This window comes from Silurus aristotelis (genome assembly GCF_946808225.1).
Source record: "Silurus aristotelis genome assembly, chromosome: 3".
NCBI lineage: Eukaryota > Metazoa > Chordata > Actinopteri > Siluriformes > Siluridae > Silurus > Silurus aristotelis.
In genome coordinates this window covers 16754497-16780904 of record NC_139576.1, presented here as the reverse complement: position 1 = coordinate 16780904, position 26408 = coordinate 16754497, and the positions used below count along the sequence as shown (strand labels likewise).

At 35.7% G+C, this 26408-nt stretch overlaps 1 long non-coding RNA gene across 1 annotated transcript; it reads right to left on the bottom strand.

Moving 5' to 3' along the window:
• Positions 1-1306: 1306 nt before the first annotated feature.
• LOC310723480 lies at positions 1307-3703 on the bottom strand. Its single transcript, XR_014532698.1, has 2 exons — positions 3471-3703; positions 1307-3263 (listed from the first exon to the last, which is right to left on the bottom strand). It is a non-coding gene; the product is annotated as an uncharacterized lncRNA (long non-coding RNA).
• Between the last annotated feature and the right edge of the window lie 22705 nt (positions 3704-26408).

The window sequence follows — 26408 nt, the reverse complement described above, 5'->3', positions numbered from 1 at the left end:
GCTCCAGCGTACGAAGGCACTTTTTTACTCTCCCAAAACCTGAAGCTTTTTCTATTCAACTTTCAGCAACAAATTATCAGAACTTTCACTAGTGTGGAGCTTTCAGACTGTAGCCATCCTCCATCTATTTGCTGTCCTCTCTGGGGAGAATGGCTGACGCTGAATTTAAACAGCCAAGAGGCAGCTGGTCACATAGCCAAACTCGTGTGAATAATTCACAGAGTTGACAGACTCAGAAAGGGATTGACGTACTAATACAATCAGCCAACACATTTCACATTTTACATGAAAACCCTGTAATTAATTGGGGAGTTGGAGCTGAGACACTGCTGCGCCAGTCCAGAAATGGTCTCCTGCAAAGTTAGAGTGATAAAGCCATAGTGTGGGGTTTAATTGAGCATCCAGCATCCTCTACCTGCCTGAGAAACAAAAGCGCTGCCATCATCGGAATGAGAGCTTTTTATGTGTTTCTGCTCAGTTGAAGGACTTTTCAGAATTCACTTAAAAAGCTCTCAGTACTAGTCAAAATAACAAGATGTTTAAGGCTGTGAAAGGAAGAGGTCAAGTGATTGTTTTCAGGTTTAGAATGAGGCGCTCAATACAACCTAAAATTGATGAAACACAAACAACGATTTTATCACTTCGCTCACCCAAGAAGAAAACTAATTCGGAAAGAAGATGATCTTTACTGTTGCAGTCCAGGTTTTTTAATCACCACCAAGTAGAGTAACTCACGTAAGTAAGCAAACCCCTCATAGTTCAGCACAGTTCTATTTTATTATATGTTCTCAAGGGACAATACTATAGAAATAAAACTTGGATATATTTTAGAGTAGTCAGTGTGCAGGTTGTATAGCAGTACAGATTTACTGTCCTCTAAAAATATCTCAACCGTTATTGTCTAAATACCTGCCAACAAAAGTAAGTACACCCTAAGTGAACATGTCCAAAGTGTCAATATTTTGTGTGAGCACCATTGTTATCTAGCACTGCCTTAATCCTCCTGCACATGGAATTCACAAGAACTGCACATGTTGTTGCTGGGATCCTCTTCCACTCCTTCATAATGACTTCACTGAGATGCTGGATTTTAGTCACATGGTGCTACTCTGCCTTCTGCTTGAGGATACCCCACAGGTGCTAAATAGGGTTCAGGTCTGGAGAAATACTTGGCCACACCATCACATACACCTTCAGCATCCTCAATGAGGCAGTTGTAATCTTGGTGTTGTGATTAAGGTTATTATAATGTTGGAAAACTGCTCTTCAACACGGTTTCTAATGCATCATGCTTTGCTTCAGAAAGTTTTGTTTTTTTTATACATGTAGAAAAAAAATTATTACTTAATTAATTAACTCAATCATACAATTACAGTCAGTTTTCTTTATAACATCTTGAAAATGTAAGAGTAAAAGCATCTTTCCTGTCCTATACATTTTCAGCCCTTTCTTGAGATAAAGTAAGGGCTACCTATAAAGTGGAGCCACTATCAGTGTGGCTCATATAGGAAACTGGTAACCGTTAAATAAAAATAGCCAGGATGCCACTAAAATGTACTGTATATGCAATTTTTCTGTCACCCATTAGTGTTCAGTCGATATAATATATGGCAACTGATGACACACAAAGGAGAATAATCTTGAATCTTGAAACAGTCACACAACATCAAAATAAGTTAAAATAAATGTTTAATATGTAAAATAATTCATCAACATCAGCACATGGAAACAAAATATTGTCCCTTAGTTATGAATAAGAATGATAATACTGATTATAAATACTAAACTTTTTTTTATAAAAGTAACTTTTCCAATGTAAATACTGACATAGCTTTTGAAATTAAGCCCCTTAAGACCATAATTCTGAATATGATCCAATATTATAACTGCATTTTATTAATATAAGCAATTTACAATTGCCTAGCTACTTATGTTCAATGTGTCAGGCATAAATTACTTTGAAAATAATATACCTTTCTGTATTCCAGGTGAAATCTGATATTTATTTCACTTTGCTCCTCACTTAGAGCAGTGTGGAAAGGCTTTAATTAACACAACTATAAATATTCAGGCCAGTACCCTCAACATTCAGCCCAGACCTACACATTTCAAGCAGGTCGTATAAGTGAGTACAGATAAAGCTACACATGAATAACACATACACATTGCGTTCTTTTTAAATAAAAGACACTTAATGTAGGTCACAGAGGTAAATACCGAGGTGCACATATATTGCTGTATTTTGACATATACCTGAATATATATATACTTTTCATGAAAGGCCACTTATAATCCTGATCTCCTCCTAGGTCTGAGCAGTGGATCATTAGTTCCAAGTAAGCTAAAGTGCAAAAGCTTGCAACTCACCAAGACGATTAGGGACTTATCCAATTCTGACCTACTACTGACTCAGCACTGTGGGCAGAGGGATGAAAAATAGAGGAACCAGAAATGATATAATAAGAAAAGCAGTTATATGAGTTTAATTTGAACATTACTGGTGGATACAAGGAGTGGATGTTTGGAGAAATTTAACGTCATCTTGACCTCTGAATGCAACTCAATATCTTTTTGTACTGTTATAGTTATACTCATCATGGGCACTGGTTGCTGACCTGTTTTAAAAATTACCTAGACCAAGGTGACCCTGAACTATATTACACGTGTCGGCTTGTCTCTATGGAGCCCTTATTTTTTCCCTCACTGTTTGCAGCTTGCAGGTTATTCCACAAGCTGAAAATATTTCAGCACAAAATATGAGCATATTATTTATGGGCAGTTAATCTTGAAGCATCTGAATAATCAATTATTATAAACGATCTGCATAATTGAGAAAGCTGTAATTGTGCTCCAGTTGCATATTTTCTGTTCCTGGGGACTAAGGAAGGGAGATGCTTGGAAACCATACATGGTAACCTTGGAAACATCTGTTTAGGCAAGGTGGTATTTTTGAGACTCTTATTATAACATAGTATTTCTAAAAGATGATCATTCATAGTTAACAGTTGTACATTGTAACAAATGATTTGCATACTGACCAAAAAATAAATACCATTTCTAATGGCTTTGGAGTTAATATGTGCAATCCCTGCTTCAAATACTTAAAGAAAAACTTAAAGCATCACTTACGTATATACAATATTTAAATTAGTTGAAATAAAATACAATTATTAATACTGACAGTGCATAATAGGTAGTGTAACTCTATCTGACCCCTAAACAAGGCCATTAAACCTTTCTGCTCCATGGGCTCTGTATCATAGCTGAGCCTGCGAAAGATATGCGAAAAAGAATTTCACTGTGCTGTAATTTATAAGTGAAAAGTAAAACCTTTATCTCTTTATTATGTATACATTTACATTATTAAAACTAGTATTTTGTGTGTGGGAATCTCATCCAAAAACAATTCAAATAAAAAACATCAATGGCGGGCCGTGCATTTGGTACCTGGGCCTTTAGTGAGGACTTACCCGACTTAATCCACCTCTTAATACTACCACTATCGCGTCACAATTATAGAAACGATCAATACTATACAAAAACGCAATATAACAACGTGTGGCATTACAGAGAGAGGCAATTCACATATTTTGTCCCTCTGACCAACCAATCAGAGAACGGAAAAATGTTGACGCTATTCTGGGCAAGCTAGCTGGCCCTGTGAGCTGAATTTGAAATTTGATTGGTTAAAAAAACAGACCCATTGCTAATATTCTACATTCTACATTCTACATTGCTAAGGCCAGCAGTACAGATTTTGAAGGCCCTGGGCAGATTAGATGGACATGACAGCACGTGTTAGGCGGCAGAGATGGAGGCAGAAGCTGAAGCACCAGCAAACAGAGCTTTAATGAAATATTAAGCAGTGAAACACACAAATACCCTCGGCGTGTAGGGAAATCTGGGGCGCGCTTAGGGAGCACGTTTGGTAAAGTCCCAAGCTGACGAGAGCGAGTCCGTGAAGGAATGTCCAGGGAGCGTGACTTGGAAAGCTAAGACGAAATGTAGCGAGCGATAGAGCCTACATAACGTCCAGTAGCAACAATAACGTACGCCGGAGAGGAGTGAGTGAGGTGTTTATGTGCGCATGAAATGAGTGACAGGTGTGCGCAATCAGTATGATGCTGAGGAGCGCCGTGCGGGCGGGGCGGGGCGCGCACGGGAGGAGAAGCAGAGTGCTCCCTGACAGCACATAGAGGCTGAAATCAGATTGGACAAAAAAAAATCTAACATCCACATACTATACATGTACTGAAAGCAGTGCAGCCAAGAGAAATGCTACAAAATGAAAAGTTGGGAAATAAATTAATACAATTTCATGTAACAAACATTAGAATTTAGGTTGTAAATGTAGGTCAGTGCTTCTGATAGTGTTTAGGTGACAGGCTTTGCTGGCCCTGACCGCCCACCACTGAAAAACATACAGTATCTGCTCCATGATCCAAGAACTGTAGCTTTTAATGACCCCTTCAGGCATGCATAATATAAGATTCCAACAAAACCTGAAGACTGTTACTCCAAGCAGTGAAAAGATATAAAGAAAACAGCAGTGTTTACTGTTAATAAACTAGAATCAATTACTCAAATCAATATCAATTTTGAACCAAATTAATACTCTGCATCTGTTTGCCTTTCACTTAAAGCATTGTGATTATATGTAAATGGTAATAACTGAGTCTTAATTAGTTAAAGCACCTTAAGTGACATTCAATCGATGATGCATAAAGTATACTGATGAAATTCCACTTCCTTTATTTTGTAAAGTACAAATGTAAATGGTCTGTCTTACCACTGAAAGTAGGTATTAAGTTAGGATTCACAGGGTAAAAGTGTCCAGTTATTGTTGATGTGTTTTCCTGCCAAGAAAACAGATATTGCCATAAACAATATACTTATCTAGGGATTATATAGTTAAGATTTAATTAATGCTCTAAACAGAATAATAGCATGAGGTATTAGGAAGAATAATATTACAATTCTGACAATAGACATCAGTGCCTATTGTAAGAATTACAGACTCCACCCCACGCTATATCAAATTCAGCTGATCCTCAAAACGGCTTAAATTTGATAAAAAAAAGTAGTTATGTAGTTTGATGAAGAATTTCAGTTGTATCAATCTAATCATAGTCTTAACTGAATCAGTCTGGGAGAGACAGTAAGCCGTCAAGGACCATCTTTAACCAAAAGTTGTCCGACACCATGATTATCATTTAAACAATACCCTATCCTGACCTGCTGGGTGGCCGGCACCAGCAAAGGTGTAAATCATCATCATTTTCCGTCTCGATCACCCAGCCAGTTGTTCCTTCATGCATGTCCTACATCTAATTTACATTTAAAGGATAACTCCGGCCTATGGGAAGAACAATATAAAATATCTGGGCAGAGTTTGCTCTGTGTTCTTTCTGACTCCGATGAACTGAAGTGCTTTATGTATTTTGTCACTGCTACACTGTTATAAACTTCTTTATTAAGATTTTCGTTGTCCTCATCATTTTTTCTTAAACTATCCACAGATTTTCTATCTGATTTAAGTCAGGGCTCTGACTTAGCCAGTCAGGGACATTCACCTTCCTCTCCTTAAGCCATTGCATTGTTTTTTTGGCAGTATGTTTAGATTCATTGTCATGTTGAAAGATGAATGACCTGCCCATCTTCAGCTTTCTAGCAGAGGGATGCAGGTTTTCCTTAAGAATGTTCTTGGGGCATAATTTTTTTTTCAATCCTAAAAAAAATCACCCAGTCCCTGCTTAAGAGAAACACCCCCCAGAAGATAATGCTGCCACCACCATGCTTTACAGTAGTTATAGGTATGTATATTGGGTGGTGTTGCTTTTTGCTTGGAGATCTGTCCAAAAACATCAGTTTAGGTCTCTTCAAATTATAGACCATTTTGCTAGATAAAATCTAGAATAAAATCTTTCAAGTATATTTTGCTTTTTTGAGAAAAGGCCTCTTTTGTGCCACCATACCACACAGGCCATCTTTGTGTAAAGTGTTATGCTTTTTTGAGCAATATCTCGGTCATCCAGTTCAGATGGACAGCCTGAACTAGGCAATATGTTGGTTGTACCATACGCTTTCCACTTTTTATTGATGCTCTGAACAATTCCCAGAAGGATAGCTAAAGCCTTCCAAATCTTTTTGTAGCCTACTCCTAATTTGTGTCTTTCTGGCTTTATCCCAAAGGCATTTTGAAAGCACATTCCCGACCATGGTGATTTTTTTGCAGTACTATGCATAACAGTGGAATCTTTTATTTGTAACAAATCAAAACCACTGCAATTAATGTCAGGTGGGGAAATTAGCCTTCTTTTTTGATCAGAAATGTCCTATATTTTAATTTCTTTTAAAATGTCGGACTTTATAGCCAAAGGTTGTGATTTCAGATCCCAGTCACACCAAGCCACCACTCCTGGGCACCTGAGCAAGGCCCTTAACACTGTAGCTGTTCAGTTGTGTGAATGAGATAAATTGTAAGATGTTCTTGATAAGGGCGTCTGGCAAATTTTATAAATATAAAAAGCAAGGAATTTATGTTTAAAAAACTATAAAAAAAATATTGTTGATGTTGACTTAATGTGTAACATAGTAAGTCAAATTTGCACTGCATAATCTCTATCCTATAAATAAAAAAGATTAAACTGTAATATTTTTCACATATCATCAGATAATTTTTTTCTTCAAAATATTTTAACCCAATATTTTGTGTTTGTTAAAACAGGCACTGTTGACATGTTTCCCAGTTTTGTTTTCTTTTTCAATCTCAAGTCACTGATACCAAGCAACCATGAGCACCCCAGCACCTATTTGAGGGTGAGCTGATATAGGTAATTGAACCTGAACTGTTTTAGAGAAATCCTGATTTAGCCTAATAAAACATACCCTACTACACTATCCTATTAAGAACTAGTCCCATGCATTCAGTTCATTAACATTATTATTATTATTTGTTTTTATTATTTAAGAATCACCTAGTCGTAATGAGTTTTTACATTAGTCTTTATGTCTGTTACATGTGATATGTAATGCCAAGCCACTATTTTTTTTATTAGTTTATTACTCATATTATCTGTAGCAGAAGTAGAATTGTCAGCATTGTCAGTATGTTCTGTGAGTTCTGGCTCAAGTAGTTCCTTAACATCAGCTACATCACACAGTTCATAATTAAAATGCTTCTTTAATTCTGCTCATGCATTTATTTGTTTAATTTGTACGTGTCTGTAATATATTCTCATGGATTTAGTTTTAATTTTCAAATGTTGTCTTGCAAACTGTTTATCAATGCCCGGCAGTTTACTAAAGCCGATAACAAAGCAAAAATTTGCCACTTGCAACTCCTGCACCGTTAGTCTCAGCCTGATATCCTATGAACTTTTCTAACAAGCTTTCTGTTCATCCCATATTGTATATGTCAGTCTGATACACACAGAGCAAAGCTTCAAGTGCATTTTTAGGTTTTATGATAAAACACTGTTTGTAAAAAAATAAAAAATAATCCTGAAAAACATCCATAAACAGGCTTGTAAAACAGGCAAGGGTCAACATAACAAAATAAATGAATAAATAAATAAATATCAATGTCAGAACAAAGGGTCTAGGCAAAAGCAAGAATACAAATGATCTGTCCAAAAATACACAGCATAGACTTCACTTGTCAAAAAAAAAAAAAAAAAAAGATTTCAGAACGTCTCAAGCTATTGTTCTTTTTTCAGTGGTTCAAGAGGAAGTAGTGCGTGCAATCGAGGAGTAGGGTAAGAATTCATTGGAGGGTGTCATCTGGTGGTCTGGAAGAGGAAAGTCCAGAAGAAATGTTTGGTTTTACTGTACCCCTCTGTGCTCTGGATTGGATTGAACTGAAGTTGATAAAGTCTAAGATTAGACTGCTCAGAGATAGCTTGAACTGAACAAAATAAATAAATAAATAAATAAATAAAACTCAAAGGATTTTGACTTTTATAACAATTTAATGTAATCTCTTGAGTGGCATACTACATCGTCATTATCATTTGCTACACCTCTAAAATGGTTGCATGCAATGATGCATACATTCTTTCAAATTTAGAATATATACACTACATATAAATTTTTGACAATATTGAGTGGGGCAGTTTGACCAACAGCTAAAGATGTTCTGCACTAACATAGGATAACATGGTTATTAAACAAATTATATGATTATCCGCTGGATAAGTCCATGGGAGTGTTGGATAATGACTGCCTTTTAGATTGTATCCCCTAGGGATATTACATATTATCCATATGTTTTTTTTATGTATGTTCAGACACTCTTACATAGTGGGCTACTTTATGTCTAGCAGTCAATAAATAAAGTTGAAATGCCCAACTTGCTCATACTGCCGACAGTCATCTCTCGGTCGAGCTGCTTCATATATCATCTGTTTTCTTTTTAAAGCTGACTGCAGACTTTAAGAACCCTACAGTGTTATCATGATGTCTTAACAGCCTCTGACAGAGAACAGCACAGTGCAGAAGTAAGCTGACAACAGGACAGATGTTACATGTAAGGCAACATACTGTGTTAGGAACAAGATGCAGCCATCCAACTCTCTCACGAAGATGAGCACTGTAGTCAAATTTGCTGGCAACCAATAATGTGCATCTGTTCTTGTGTTTATACCTCCCCCTCTCTCTAGTATCCTCTCTCTCTCTCTCTCTCTGTCTGTATGACTCTTTCTCTCTTTCTGTTTGCCTGCCTTCTTCCCCAGGGTAGAACATTGTGCTCTATGCAAAGTGAGACTGACAGATGCTCAAGTTCACCTTATATTCACTTTAATTGAATTAGAAGCCAAAGCACATAGACATGCACGTTTCAGGCGTCAAAAGAAAATTAGAAACTTTTAAATTTTACTTACCAAGTCATCCAGATAGGTTTGCATGATGAATTTTAGAAGAAGGGAATATTTGACATGGATGACTTCTTGAATTCTTCTGGATGCCACTGTGAAGGAAAAAAAAATCTGAAAGACTAAAAAACGATGATTTAATAATGGACACACAACAGAAGAGTTGAATTATGTTACAATGAATTGCATTGGACTGTAACGAAGTAAACATAATTCGTTACTGTACTTAAGTAGTTTTTTTCTGCGTATCTGTACTTTACTGAAGTATTTCCATTTGTGGAGACTTTAACTTTATTTTTAACTACACTGAGCAAAATCAGTCATTTTATTTATGAGTAAATGAAAATATAACTGGACAAGCCACCAATCAGGGTAGAGCGCACGCTCTGTTTTGAGTTTGTTTTATTGCCGCTTGACAGTGGCGGATTTAGGCAACATAGGCAAACGCCAAGAGTGGCACCTTTCTGGGGGGAGGCACCAGGCATCCACACAAAAATAAATTGGTGCTTTTTATTCATAAAATTTTAACAGCCCATTTGCACGGTCGCACAGTGACTCTATCTTATGCAGTTGTTGAAAAGGTTTTGGACTCAGGATAATTAATTGGATATCAATCAGTGTTTGACTCATTAATAACATTCTATTAATAGATTGGTGTACTAATAGTAACATTAGAGTACTTGGATTCTTAAGTACATTTTAAGGCAAATTCTTTTGTACTTTTACTCAAGTGAAAGTTTAAATGAAGCACTTTCACTGTAGTAATATATTACCTACTGTATCTATATTTTACTTAAGTGCATGCTTTGTGTACTTTGTTCACCATTGCTCATAAGTTATCATAAGCAAATTTTACCAAAACACCTTGGAAATCTTCAAAAGAAATTTCATTGTTCCATTTTATCTATCTTGTAGTAGAGATATACACCAATGGAAAACAGATTTTAGTTCACAATGGCCTGTAGGTTTCAGAAATAAAGTAGAAAAATGACTAAATTCGATCGAAGTTTTCTCTGGCAACCATATACATGTTAGCCACCTAACTCCTTGTAACTTAATTCTAGGCCCTTAAGGAACACATCATCTTAAGTCAAATATGTAATCATTTATACATCTATGTAAACATGTAAACATCCCTACTTGTGTCTTACAGTGATGACAAAATAAGCTCTGATGTAAAAGTTTCAGGTATGAATACTGCAGAAACCCCTTCCCCATCATATATCTTGATGTTCGATGCACAATTTGGAACACTACAATGATTTTTGAGAGGATGGGTGATTGATGGGGTGATTTAAGGCAGAATGGGGTTGTTGCTCACTAGATAATGGCTTATTCAGGGAATTGAGATAAGTAACTCACTCCTGCAAAATAAAAATAATCACTTGCTTTAAAAGTCAATTATTGCGCTGGAGCAACTGGAATATTCAAAGCATCAAAACAACTTAAAAGATGGGGAGGGGGTTACTGGTACACAGTGACATCCAACTATACCTATTTGAGCCACACTATACAGACAGACTGCAGCAGTGTGAAGAACAACAGGGGGCAAGCAGAAAGCAATTACAGTAATCTCGTAGCTGAAGTAACCTAAGTATCTACCATAATGTTAGCCAGCAGTTTTATCTTTGTGTAAACAACCTTACTAGCCATCATACTAGTTGTTACATTGATGAAGACAAAGATTTGCTAGCAGGTTCTCATTATCAGTCTCTCCTTTCTAAGATCAGTCCTTTTTGCTCTGGGCATGGAGATTCTTAGCTATCGTTTTTTATTAAATACAGACAGAATAATTTCTTTAGTATCTTCTTTAGTGGAGAACCCATAACTCTGGTTTCAAAGCCCTTTTTTGTCCCCAGTTTGAAGTGCTGGCTGCACACAAAGATGTTTGCTTAACATGGTTAAAGAAAGACTTTAGTAGCAAATAAGTTTGGTTATAATCGGAGTGAAGTATTTATCAAGAATTTTCTTTTGAAATTTGTCTGACATTAGATACAATTATTTTATTATTTATTCTAATATGTAATATTGTGACTTACCACTAAACCACAGAGAATGCTATTTGGCTATAATAGCACTTTGAAATTGTGTAAATGTAGATTCTTATGGATTGTTGTCCTGTCAGAAGTTAAATTATGCTAATCAGTGGTCTAACCTGCAATGAGACACACTGTAAATGTCTTGATGCTTATGACTTTTGTTATTTGGGTCTGCTTGTGACCTTTCTTTTAGCAATGATAAATTGTTCACATTGTTACCCCAAAAGCCAATTGTATAAATTATTTTGTGAGCTGAGTAAAATAAAGTGTGTGTCCATAACAGGGCAACTGATCAGTAAGGACTTATAACTGATGCAGAGCAACATTGGTTTGTTAAATCAATTTATATCACATAGCAGTTAAATTCTTAAATCTGATTGATCACAAAGTGTGCAAAAATTTCATATAACAGCTCTCGAGTAGTTCTGGCTGTAACATAAATGATAGGTTAATATTAGTTTGCTCGTTGTGAAAAATGTTTGTTTCTATAGTGACAACACATACAGGATTGTGTATTGTGTATGGAAAATGTGCATTATTTGAAGCTGCAATTTGTGTGTGTGTGTGTGTGTGTGTGTGTGTGTGTGTGTGTGTGTGTGTGTGTGTGTGTGTGTGTGTGTGTGTGTGTGTGTGAGAGAGAGAGAGAGAGAGAGAGAGAGAGAGAGAGAGAGAGAGAGAGAGAGAGAGACAGAACCTTGTGAAGGAGAAAGTTTATTGTAGCTATAATAATATATATAATTATATAATTAAAATGTGCAATGTGTCATTCATTAATAAAATACAATGTTAAATTGCTGGCAAATTGTTGTGGTATAAGTGAGATAGTGGAATAGCACTTTCCATACTGCTATAATTAAACTGCTATTACATACTTGTGATTGTACACACAAAACAACATTTTAGAAAGCTAAATCTGGTTTCCACTTCAAAATCAATATTGCTTTTTTGTTTTGTTTTGTTTTATTTTGTTTCGAGAGTATTACAATGCCGCTGTGGTTGGTTTTCTGCACCATGTCTCACTCACTGCTCCAGAATGATTAATCAGTGGGAATTTGTTTTATGTTTCCAAAACTCCAATAATATTGTATTGCAAACTGGTTATTGTAGAGTTTACTACTTTGATGTATTTTAATTGGTAAAACAAAATCTTAAATCTACTAAAATGCACACAGTAACCAATACAATCTCCTGCATTACAATACAACATTGCATAACATATAAAATATTACATTCTATTTTTCTGCTAGAAATATTTTTTAAACAGTTTGAAAATCTGTGAGGCAGGGTGAATTTATAAAATGGCATTGGAATATTTCAGTTTAGTGGAAGGACTGAAAATTAAATAAAAGGTGGACCTTTTGCAACCCTTTTGCCTCTCCTTTTCTGTATCTATATTTGGCTTTTTATTTTTCTTATTTCATCATTGTTTCCTCATGCTTTTACCCCATATTTGCAAAGCTTTTTTATGTTTATCAGTAATTCTATGCAGTGCGTTTTAATCCCTAGTTTGCTTTGTATAGTTTTCTGGCTTTACCACTGTTGAGCTGTCTGTATTCATGCTGGCTTTTTGGGCTGTCAATGTGAAAAAAAAAAAAAAACATGTAAAGAAAAGGTTTGCAGCATTGTGCTGTAAAAATGCAGCACTGTGTTAAAATGTAATAGGCTGCTGGTGATTGTGATGACGTAGAGAATAGGAGAATGAAGCAGATACTCAGTGGCTTAGCCCTGTAAAATAAATAAGGTGAAGAAACAATAAACATTCTTATATATAAGCCTTTATTAAGAATTTATTTGTGCTGTGCTCAAAACACAGAGTTATTGTTTAGTCTCTCAAAATCTTTACTGAGCTTCTCAACAAGATATGTCTAAGGCTCCTTTAAAGCAAATTCACAGGCTGATTTTTGCTCCCAATCTGTCCTTGCCCGCTATAAACATTAACAATTATTCTGATAAAGAACACTTAAAAAACATTTAAGCAGATGAAGTGTGCTTGCCTGAGTCCTCTAGGTTATATTTAGTGAGACAATACCTCCATAGTGCAAAAATTATTCTAAATACCCTCTACAAACTATATAAATTGCAAAAGAAAGGCCCTCAAGGCCAATCAACTATGTCAAGCACCACTGACAGCACATATGGCATCTACAAAAATACCTTAATGTCTTTGGTAAGACTTTTTCTGACAACACAAGTTTAGTGTGTGCTGAGTCTGTAACTCTAAATGAGATGTTATTTCATGCTTTTGACTTTGGATGTGCATCAGGGCAATTTCTGAAGCACATAAGTCAGCCCTGTCTCTGCAAAAGAAGACAACAAAGGCTTTCTGTAAGGGCTCCTAGACTAAGGCAATAGAAAAATAACTGTGGCCCTCAACATAGTGCTACTCAAATGATTAGGGCACAAAGGCCAAAAATGTTACTAATGCTATGCTGTGCATGTGGTCTATACACAATACTTTGAATGCTTTTTTAAATTATGTTTGATATGAATTAGTTCAGTTCTAAACCAACAAAGGCCAAGGCAATGTTGACATCAGTTTTAAGGGACATTGCAAGGGTTTTTAAATTGAAAAACACTTGTATTGAATGAAAACGGTCATCTCTGCCCTGTGTTCAACATTTTTGGATCTGTATTTTCACATTTCACAACATAGAAATGGCCTTGTTTTCATCAAATGCAGCAAGTTGCCCCACAGGCAACAGAGCTACTACTTTACTTTTACTGTTGGAATTTATCTTTTTCACTCTGTGCAATCACACCAGACGACACTTTTCTGATTCTATAATTTCATCCACAATGCTTTAATTTCAGTGTAGCTGTTGATTGCTTTTATAGATTTCTATAGACCCTCAAGAATTCAACTCGCCGGGTTCTAACAGAATTATGAATATTAAGATGTCTACTCTAGGCCTTTCCCTGGAGGCCAGTCTTCTTAAAGTCATCATAAAAAGTAATCTTGAAAAATTTGTTAAAAAAACAAACAATTTACTTATATGTTCACATAAAATAATACATATGTATGTCTATCTATCTATCTATCTATCTATCTATCTATCTATCTATCTATCTATCTATACACGGATATATACATATATATATATATATATATATATATATATATATATATATATATATATATATATATATATATATATATATATATATATGTGTGTATGTAGATAGATAGATAGATAGATAGATAGATAGATAGATAGATAGATAGATAGATAGATAGATAGATAGATAGATAGATAGATAGATAGATAGATAGATAGATAGATAGATAGATAGATAGATTGATTTTCCATAAAATTCAAAATTGAGCTCAGGTGCCTCCTGGTTCCACTGATCATCCTTGAGATGTTTCTACAACTTTAACTGTGGTAAATTCAGTTGATTGGACATGATTTAGAAAGCCACACACCTGTCTATATAAGGTCCCACAGTTAACAGTTCATGTCAGAGCACAAACCAAGCCATGAAGTCCAAGGAATTGTCTGTAAACATCTGAGAAGGGTTTGTATCGAGGCACAGATCTGGAAAAGGGTACAGAAAAACTTCTGCAGCATTAAAGGTCCAAATTATCACAGTGGCCGCCATCATCCGACATAGGGCGGGCTGCCTGGCCAAACTGAGCTGAAGAATGGCCTTAGCCAGGGAGGTGACCAAGAACCCAATAGTTACTCCGAAAGAGCTTCAGCATTTTTCTGTGGAGAGAGGAGAACCTTCCAGAAGATCAACCATCTCTGCAGCACTCTACCAATCATGCCTGTATGGTAGAGTGGGCAGACAGAAGCCACTCCTCAGTAAGAAGGACGTGACAGCCAATCTGGAGATTGCCGAAAAGCACCTGAAGAACTTTTAGACCAAGAAAAACAAAGATCGAACCCTTTGGCCTGAATGCCAGGTGGCATGTCTGTAGGTAACCTGGCACCGCTCATCACCTTTCCAATACTATCCCTACAGTGAAGCATGGTGGTGGAAATTAATACATTTTGGAATACTGCAACGTAACAAAATGCGGGGAAAAAAGTACATCGCTGTGAACACTTTCCAGATGCACTGTATATTTTCAATAAAATAAATCAAATTAATATTTGCTCTGATTTACCTATGGCTTTTAATATTTACACTTACAGCCTTTGTGCACTTGCACAAAGTCAGATAATTTGAAGTATCAGAGTCAGGTATATGATTAACCAGTTATACCAAGTAGGTGCTAATGATCTTCGATTTTATATGTAGGTTGAAACACAGTCATTAAGTAAAACAGAAACAGCTATGTAGAAGTTGAGGTCATACACATTGGCAAGACTGAGCACAGCAACAACACACAAAATAGTAATATTGCATTAGCAAGGTCACTCCCAGGCAAATATTTAAAAGCAGACAGGGGTTTCAAGATTGATACAATTTGGAGTGATACCATAATGAGTGTCTGCAGGCATAATGGAGCATGGTGGAGGTTCAGGGCAAGTCGTGTATTTGGATTGCATTTCTGCAAATGTATTTGGACATTTGGTCAGGATTTTTGGTCAGGATTCCATTCTGAGGAATTCCATCAGGGAGGCATTGGATTGGCCCCAAATATATTCTGCAAAAGGACAGCGACCCCAAACAAATGTCATTGAGAACTATCTTCACCCTAGAGGAGAACAAAGATTGTCTTGGATGTGGTTGTTTGGCCCAAAGTTTGAGTTTGGATATATATGTGGTTATTTCTCCAAGATGTTTGGAACAACCTACCTCTGAAGTTCTTTCAAAAAATGTGTGCAGGTGTATCTAGATTCATTTATGCTGTTTGGAAATGTGGATTTCCCATCTGTTCAGATATTTTCCTTTTTGTTAATTAAATAAAAATAAACTCTTTACATATTTTCACACCTACCTGATACTTTTGCACAGTACTGTAGGCCTTTGCTCAGGACAAAAACAATGGATGCTTTAAGAAGGGAAGAAATTACATAAATTAACTCTTGTCAAGCTACACCTGTGAACTAAAAACCTCATGAAGCTGACTGAGAGACTGCCAAGAGTGTGCAAATTTGTCATTAATGCAAAAGGTGGCTACTTTAAATAATCCAAAACATTCCAGTTTATTATGAACACATATGCATAGGTAACTTGTGTTGTTATGTGTAGCTTGCTGTTGCACATGGCATCTCTCCTATGTCTTCAGTATATATATATATATATATATATATATATATATATATATATATATATATATATATATATATATATATATATATATATACACAGTAAAACCCCGTTGTACGAGCAACCTATTGTACGAGCAAACGGAGATACGAGCAAACTCGCTCGCAAGATTTTACCCTATTTCACGAGCAAATTTCGAAGGCACGAGCAAACCTACGCTACCGGTGCCTTGTTTTCTGCGGAGGGTCGCATCAGTCGCTTAGTTAATGACTTATCACTCGGTCGCTCTCGTTGTTCAGTGCAGCAAAAACTTAACTTTTTTTAGTTTTATATTTTTATTTAACTAGAAATCTTGAAACATGTCCCAAGAAAATCAGTGATGGTGCTGTGAAAACGAAAGTAAATAGAATTACCATGGAAACCGAGGAGGTTACGAGCGTGGTGCGCGTCTCACACTCGCAATCAACCACTACCACATGAGTAAGTGTTAAATTATGTTTACATTACGGTAATTTGCGGTGTATTTGTTTGTTAAAATAAGCTACAAATACTTTATAAGTGCAGAAATAAGTGATCGAATGAGGTCTCGGAACGGATTAAATCCCTTTTACATTCATTCCTATGGGGAAAATTAGTTCGAACGTGCGAGCAAATGGACCCTCGAGCAATTTCCAAGAACGAATTCTGCTCGTACAACGGAATTTTACTGAATATATTTATTAATTTTTTAATTTTTTTATCTTTATCTATGATTTACAGTCATGGTAGTGTTGCACCACTGGTTTATCTGTGGTGATTTAGGAAATCTTTTGGACAGTTCTCCATTCAGCCAGGGAAAAACTTTTCTTAGCTGCCCATTTGAGGGAGAAATCATCGGCTCTGAGCCTTACGACCGGTGTGGCATTTGGGTTAGCAGTCCAACTAATTACTGTGTGATGCCTTGATCAGGTTTAATTTCTTTATTATAATTGTACTGATTAGTTTATAATGACTTATTTTTCTTTTTCTAGAGACAGTCAGCTGCTTTTTTTTTTTTTTTTTCCTTTTGTACTTGCTTAACTGCTTCAGACACATTTGCTTTGTTGCTTCAGGCGTGATCATTTTGCTGTTTTGGCTGTGGCCTTTTAACCATTTTGGCAGTGGGTGTTTTGCTGCTTTGAATGTAATTGCATTCACCACTCCTGTTTCCTACTGGCTACATCCATTGGTGACTGCATTCTTGGCACTAGACCTGCAGCTTTACTTATCCTTCTATGCCAGCCTGCTGGGCTGGATTTGGGTACGTTTCTGTCCTTTTTTTTTTTTTTTTTTGTTGGCTCATCATAATGTTGCTAATATATTAAATGTGTGCAAATTTCCCCTTTTCTTTCAGATATGGAAAAAATAATTGTTTGTGAGTCTTTCAAGGAAAACAGTCAATTGTAGTTTTGGTTTGTGTTTGTGTTTTTTTTATTTTTGTTGTTGTTGTTGATGTTGTATTTCTCCTGCTCTTATTTTCCTGTGCTCTACCTAGCCAGTATTTGCACTGACATAGAGGGATCCAGTCTGCAATGCACAAGGTCTACAACAACTTGGTTTCAAGCAATGCCACTGATTGCTGGAGTATTGCTGGTTGCTGTTAATTATCTGGCTGATTTATACTAGCATTGCATTTCATGGCAAACAAGAGTTTAAATGGTTTTATATGATTTTTCTTTTTGCTTCAGAGCAATTTAAGCGATTTTGCTTTAAGCGATTGTGTATTATTGATTCACATCTATGTTTGTTTTCTTTCATTCAGTTGAAAGGCTTATGAATGTGGAGCCACAAGGCTATTGGTTATGTAATGGTTCTAGCCTTTCCAGGTCAATCAAATTAATTGTCTAAGTGAGATTTTCTTTGGGTGGCATAGTAACCAGTGAGATTTTTATTCATCTTTGTTCTGGCCAGTGGTACATTTCTTCGAACTGTACTTCTCCCAGTGGAAAGTAACTTTGTTCCAGACTCACCTAGGCAGCTCAGATAGGGACACAGGTAGATCAATACCTACTCTGTAAAGGTGACCTCTTCCTACAGACCAAACTCTCCAGAGATATGTGCTGTGCAAGTAAGTTAAGTGTATGCTCTATCTAACAGCTAATGATTTGAGAGTCATGGAGCTGCACTGCTGTTACAATCTGTCTCTCTGTTTGGTGGTTTATTTGTGTTCTCGCTCACACACGCCAGTGTCCATGTGAGTGGCACCAGGTATTCAGCTTAGCTATCAATCACAAGACTGCACAGAGACCTGAACATCTGTCAACTCAGATCTCAAAATGCTTTCATTAATGACCACAAGCAACGATAAGCACTGAATTCAAAAGAAGCATGGCTAAAGATAAACGTTCATTCACACTAAGACAATGAGACTGCTGAGACTGTTTACAAGATAGCTTGCAGTGTATCCATAAATTTTTATATTCTCTCCCTGTCTCTCTTTCTCGTTCTTGTTCTCTCTAGCTATCTATTTATCTACATATAAAAAGATATCACTGGTTAAGGTTGTGGCAAAGGGTAGGGTAAGGCAGTAATCACATTTTCTGATTCAAAACATCAGTGTTGCTCATTACAATTCGTATGAATTTTTCATGAGAGTGAGTTGCAAGGCGCATTTACTCATTTAATGACAAGGGAGGATATCTAACTACATCTAGTTCCCTTGTGACTTTTTAAAATAGAAATGTGTTAGTACATACCCCACCTAATCTGTTATATCAACAGGATAACATCTATAAGATAAATAACACTGTCTGTTCTTTTTTTTTTTTTGCAGTATTCTTTCATCCAGTAACTGATTCACATTTTTTTCCTGCATATTTCCTACAACATGGGGCATCATCAGCCAGCAACAGCAGAGACTGCCTTCTCATGCGTTTGCTGTGCTGCTGCATGTACAGAATGAACTCAAGTTACCCCTTGTACCCAGCGGCTTTTAGCTGATAGCCTGCTTAGTCTATCGTAGTGTTGTGAATTAAAAAAACATGAACGATGTAAGTTTGTTTTATTAAATCCAATAAAGAATGCATCCGATGCCATTTTGTTCCAATAATGTAAAGCCCGCCAGGTTTTAGACATTTACCTGAGAGTTGTACAGTGAAAAATAATTCATTATTAACCAGAATTCATCATTCGTTTTTTTCACTCTACATGTGACAGTTTTAAATAAATTAACCAATTAAAGAAGTAGTTGACCCAAGAATAAAAATATGCTTTCAGATGTAACATATTGACTACTGTTTTTGTTTTATTATTATTATTATTATTATTATTATTATTATTATTATTATTATTATTATTACAGAATGACCACAGCATGACTAAGTGAGAAAACTCCAAAAAAACTATATTTAAGCTCTGACTAGAGCTATGAGCAATTTCTGAGAGTGTCAGACTGATGTAGATGTTCATTAGTCATGCACTAAAAGCTGCATTACTGATGAGTTTATTAACAACGGCGCTTGTTTTAATCAAACTCTTTTTCTCGACCATTTTCGATAGCGTTCAGGCTCAGAAGATTTCACATATTGGGTTTCTTAAGGTTTTTTCATTGCCTAAAATGTACTGATTGTACGAATTATATAAATATGCATCTTAGCTAGAAGAAGCTGTCTTATAATCCCTGGATAGGTCACTGAACTATGACAGCCTTTAATTGTTTTAATTATTCCGCTTTACCTCTTTTGCACTCTGTAGGGTTGGTGTAATTTCTGTAAACCATATATAGGGTCTTATGGGAGTAAAATAGCTGCATCTGCTGGGTATAAAATTTTATAAACATTACTAATAGTGCTTTATTAAAATCAAAGCAACTGAGCATTCCAGTGATGTAAAAAAACAGAAATCTCAAATTAATGCATGCACTTTTGGTTCAGCATAATACAGTGAAGCTCCACCATAAACATAAATCAGGAACCCAGCTGACATAAAAAACTTTTGTACTTCAGACCTGCTAAACAGATTGGTCAGTCATCACATGGACTAGCAACACACATGCATGCATGCTGATGAATTCTCTGAAAGGCAGCATTTTCCACTTTGAAAGCATGAGATTGGTTTTCAACTACAGTCTGTGCTATTATTCTGTATCCAAATAAGACTGAAAACACTATCTCCATAACTCTAGATAGCATTAGAGAAATACATTGTATCCTTTTCTTTTCAATGGTATTTTTAAGAACATCAATATTCGCACAGGAGAAAAGGAGATGAGGAGAACAAGGACAAATAATAGAAAAAATAGAATAGATAGGGAGAGTTTTTTTTTTTTTATATGACGAACAAGGGTTTTAAAGAAAAGTTCGCTGAAATGTGACTTGTGTGGTGCAACATGAACCCAAAGCACAGCAACTCAGAGCTTTTATGCGTGATCCATTTAGGGCTAAATATAGGACTATATGCCAGGAAGCACATTTGCATTTAGTGTACCATTTCAACCAAAATGAGTCTCTTAGACATGTAGAAGATAAGGGAATGATCAGTAGAGGATAAATCATCAGGAAAACATTGTGTTCATTTTTTTTTATAAAACCAGAATCTGACTCATTTCATTTACAGGAGTTACTACTTCTGATGCATTACCTTTTATAGTGTATGATTTAATTATTTATTTCGATTGGGCACACAAACTCAGTGAACACTTTATTTTGTTTGTTTCATATCTTGGTGGAAATAAAAAACAATCATACCACTAGCTATTCACTATTCACTACAAAAGGAACAACATTTGTTGTGCATTTCTGGTAGCCAACATGCTGCAATGTCTGAGCTAGATTACAGGAAAATGTTGTACAAGCCTTGTTTGCTTTTGTTCACCATTTTGTGTTCTCTATGTGAGCTTTTATAGTGTTTGTAGGCATCACATAATTTAGTAATTTACACTGGGTATTTATCAATATAAGTACATGAAAAGAAAATTTGAATTACTTATTCACTTAAGAAATTAGTATTTCTTATGCATAGTTTTACATAAAGAACATACAGCACTTGCCCACTGAGGCAGGTGCTGTAAAAATAAACACCTTGTCTTGCATAGGACCAAATTGGTTGCTTAGTTATTATTCACTAAGACTTTGTTTTCTCCTCCATCCTTGAATACTAATGAATACTACTGCTAACACGTTAGCAGTCTTCAGTAATTGAAAAATGCATTTTTTTATACTTGCCAAGAAAAATCAATTTTCAATATTTTGTCTAATTTACTTGCCTTCTTGATATTTATGCTGGTTTTTGTAATTCTTGAAATTCTTGATATTTCTTGAACAGTGAAGGCAGACAAGATCGTGTTACTTAAGCCAAAAATAAACTAGTGAGGACCCACACCACATGCGAGCAATACATTTACTTAAATTGTAATATAATGTCTTATACAACCTGCTGTTCGGTTTTGATGGTGTCATGTTGATCTATTATGTTCAGAAGATATGTAATTGTAAACAAGGCTTTACTGGCGATGTATGGTTAAGGAAAGATTCTGCCTGCTGTGGAGAAAAAAGTGAATTGGAGAAAGAAAAAACAATAGAACATATAAAGCTTTCAGCTTTCCTTGAAGTTCTCAGCTTTGGTGTGGTTCGGAGTGTGGTTCACAGTACACTGTGTTACACAATTTGTGGTAAAACGGTATGTGAACAACTGACCGTAACACTAAAAAATAAAAGATTTACATGTAAATAAGAAAAAATTCACACGTACATAAGCATTCACAACCTTTGCTCAATACTTTGTTGAAGCACTTTTGGCACCAATTACAGCCTCAAGTCTTTTTAAATATGATGTTATGAGCTTGGCACACCTATTTTTATTTATTTTTTTTTCATTCTTCTTTGCAGAACCTCTCAAGATTCATAAGGTTGGATAGAGAGCATTAGTGCACAGCAATTTTCAGATCTCTCCAGGGATTTCCAATTGGGTTCAAGTCTGGGCTCTGGCTGGGCCACTAAAGGACATTCACAGAGCGCTCTGGAGTAGGTTTTCTCTGTACATTGCTGCATCTTTTCCTTGATCGTGACTAGTCTCCCACTTCCTGCCACTGAAAAACATCCCCACAGCATGATGCCGCCACCACCATGCTTCACTGTAGGAATGTTATTGGCCAGGCAATGAGTGGTGCCTTGTTTCCTCCAGACATGATGGTTAGCATCCTGGCCAAATCTTTGTTTCCCATAGTCTGAAAGTCCTTAAGACACATTTTTGGTAATCTCCAGGAGGGCTGACATGTGCCTTTTACTAAAGAGTGGCTTTCGTCTGGCCACTCTACCATACAGGCATGACTCTGGAGTGCTGCAGAGATGGTTGTTCTTCTGGAAGGTTCTCCTCTCCAAAAAGAAACGCTGGAGCTCAGTCAGAGTGACCATCAGGTTCTTGGTCACCTCCCTGATTAAGGCCCTTTGTAGATGATGGAGGCCACTGAAGAGATTTTTCAGTACCCTTCCCCAGATCTGTGCCTTAATACAATTCTGTTTAGTAGGTCTACAGACAATTCTCTGACATGCATTGTTAACTGTGGGACCTTATATAGACAAGTGTGTGTCTTTCAAATCATGTCCAATTAGCTGAATTTACCACAGGTAGACTCCAATAAAATTGTAGAAACATCTGAAGTATGATCAGTGGAAACAGGATGACCCTGAGCTTGATTTTGTGTGTCCTTGCTGTGAATACTTATGTACATTAGATTTCTTTCTTTTTTTTTTTTTTTTTTTTTTTTTTTTTTTTTTTTTTATAAATTTGCAAAGATTTCAAACAAACATCTTTCATGTTGTAATTAAGGTGTATTATAATAATAAAAATATATAATAATGAATTAATTTAATCCATTTTGGAATAAGGCTGTAACATCAGCACTGTGAATACTTTTCAGATGCACTGTAGTGTAGTAAGGTGCACAATAACCATAAACAAAACTCACATGTGTAAAAACTGCCCAATTGAACAACATAATTAAAGATCAAGAATTGGGGATAAAGATAAAAAAGAATAGGATGATCACTACATGAGGGAAATACATCATTTTCTTTCATCAGCATATTTGTGCTAGTTTTGATTTGAAGATGCACCATAATGCCATATGAATGCCAATGAATTCTGAATTGATCATAACAGAGGTGGTTATTGCCACAGGCGCTTGGGTACACATGATGTTTTTAATTTCTAATTCCATATGTACTGTAGATATTAACTCAGTTAGCCTGCAGGATTTACTACACAGTTCATATTACCTTAAATATCACACCATATCAATTTAGCTTTTTTAAACATCACAAGAAAGGTTAAAATGATATGACGGATATTGGCACACAGAAGATGCAGTAACTGAAGAAACTAGGATAAAAATCTAATCAATGGGGAAAATGGATTAATCTGCCAAACTACCAGAGATTCATAGCCACTTTGTGTCATTTTTTTCATCAATCCATGCCATCTTCATATTGTATCTTTGTATAACGGTGAACTATTAGCTCATTATGCATGCTGTCTGTGGCTTGCCAATATGCCCTCTTTGTACTTACATTAAGCAAATTATTTATTATTACAAGCCTCCTCTGTCACATTTTCTGTGACTTCATCTATTCCTTGGATGTTTATGCAGTTCAACTGAGTGTCTCCAATTAGCTAATGAGAAAAAATGACGTCTTTCATCAATGGAAACACAATTATCAACTAAATATGCTGTGCCAGTAATTTTGATAAACACTGTCAAATCAGTAGGTGCATATGATAATTAGGAGGTGCATAAACGTGATTATGTTCATAAATTTAAATCACTTTTAGTTTCTGTGTGTGATACTCAAATGTTCTGATTGTTTGTTTTTGTTTTTGGTAATGTGTTGACTTTGCTGGTAAGGATGCAGTCTGTCACATTCTGAACTAGCTGTAGTTCACATAGTTAATATAGATTGTGATTATAGGTCATTTATCTTAGTTAAATCTAGATGTCTTGAAAGAGTACATGTTTTCACTGTTTGGTAAAGTTAGTATATACTATATGTTATTTTGACTATGTTTTTAAAACAATTAGGGTTTTCATAGGAGGCAGAAGACTACCAAACAGGAAGCTCATTACCTCTTACTAGTGGTAACATATTTTTGGAACACAAAAGCAAATGCAAATTGTGAGCTAGCTACATTTCTTTAAGATCACTAGTAAAGGAGGCAAGTGGTAAAAATGGCAACAGAACATTAATTAGATGGATATGGCTCCATTTACGAGGATGTTATTAGGCCCTTTGATTGGCTGCATGAGCAAAATGTGTGGCAGATAAGCAAAATAATGACTAATCTTTTAAGGGGAAAAAAACATACCAGAATATATTATTTGAAAATGTCGTATTTCCCGACATGTGTTTTTATGTGTTCATTTGGCATCAAACATCTTAATAATGATCATAATTTCACCACTGTATACAAGATGACTGGATAAGTGAATTTCCCTGTCTCTAGCTTTTGCCCAAACAGTTCACTGCAGCAAACATGAACAAGCAAATGCTAGTACAGGAGGTCTCAGGAGAGCATTTGTTTAATTCTTGCCAGTTTTCTGACCAGTGATTTGTTGTTAAGATCATTAAAAGCTTAATATTTGTCACTTTGAGCTTGGCCCATTTTTTGGCCCAGGAGTGTACATGTTAGTGTTATAAATAGCCAGCTGGATGACAGGGTTAAAGTAAATTTTGTTTTAGTCTCTGCCTTTAGATTTTGTGTTAATATATTAGTGTTACTTCCCGTGGGCTCACCACCTGCAGGAGGGACCGTAAGGGACGGTGCTCTGTGAGGATTGGGCAGCAGTCGAAGGCGGGGGCCTGCTTAGACTGCTGCCCCCGCGACCCGAATTACGGATAAGCAGGAGAAAATGAATGAATGAATGAATATTAGTGTTAGTGTTACCCATGAGAGAATGTGAAAATGCAGCAAAAAATCAGGAGTCACAATCTGCCCTGATGTTAAGTATCCATAATGATGTTCATATTCTAATAGCAGTGCTACTCTGACTTTTATGTAAATACAAAAATGTTATCTTAGATTTGTAATAGCTTTATTAATATGGGCTTAAAAAAACACTGATGAAATGTAAAATGCATCAGAATATATGGTTCCATATTTATATTGATGCCTAAGAGTAAAACACAAGTTTTCGGTATGAACTGACCTTTAGTAGGAACAAATTCTCACTTTTCTTCTTTTTTTGATTGTTGTATTTAGTTATCAGTTGGATAAAATAAAATATATTTATGTTGAAGTAGGGGGATATAAATAGTGAATATTGAAGTGAGAAATGACTCAGGGTTTTATAATGCAGACCATAAAGTCAGGTAAATATCATTCTATCCATGCTAATGCTAGTTTCACTTTAAATTCTCCAATGGTGTTGCAATATAGTCAGCTGGGACTCAAGTATCATTAGCAAACTAAAACTAAAAAGCTTTAGTACATTCTTCAGTTTTGTGTAGCTGTGCTGCTGAATGTGGATGAACTGCATATCAACAGCATAGAAGAGAAAGCTAACATTTTGCAAACAGAATGTCCAAAAGACAAAAGCTAAGAATAGCTATTCATTAAATAAACAACTTTTTAAATAATTGGTGTAAACACACAAACATGCACACACATGCACAAACACATATACACAACCTACATAATTTAAGCAATTAGCAAATGTTTCACCACCAAGGATTTGGTTGTCAGGAGGCCAGCAGTAATGAACATAAATCAGATTGGATCAAATACTTTTCAGCTGTTTACCCCAATTCAGTTTGCTTATTACTCTGGACAAAGAGTTTATTAATCAATTCAGCAGGATTCAATTACTCCTGAGTGATGAGATATTTTGGTTTGGCTTCACTAGATCTATGCCTAACTTTTGGCACCTGTACACCAACATATATATATATATATATATAGTCCATGTGCTCAAAACTGCATTTTCAGGTTATATATATATATATATATATATATATATATATATATATATATATATATATATATATATATATATATATATATATATATATATATATATATATATATATATATACCTTCCCATGGGCTCACCACCTGCAGGAGGGACCGTAAGGGACGGTGCTGTGAGGATTGGGCAGCAGTCGAAGGCGCGGTATGCCTGCTTCGACTGCTGCCCCCGCGACCCGAATTACGGATAAGCGGGAGAAAATGAATGAATAAATGAATATATATATATATATATATATATATATATATATATATATATATATATATATATAAGTTAGGCATAGATCTATTGAAGTCAAACCAAAATCCTTAAAAGAATATGAAAAAAAGTTAACTTTAATTTTATATATGAGCTTTAAATTAC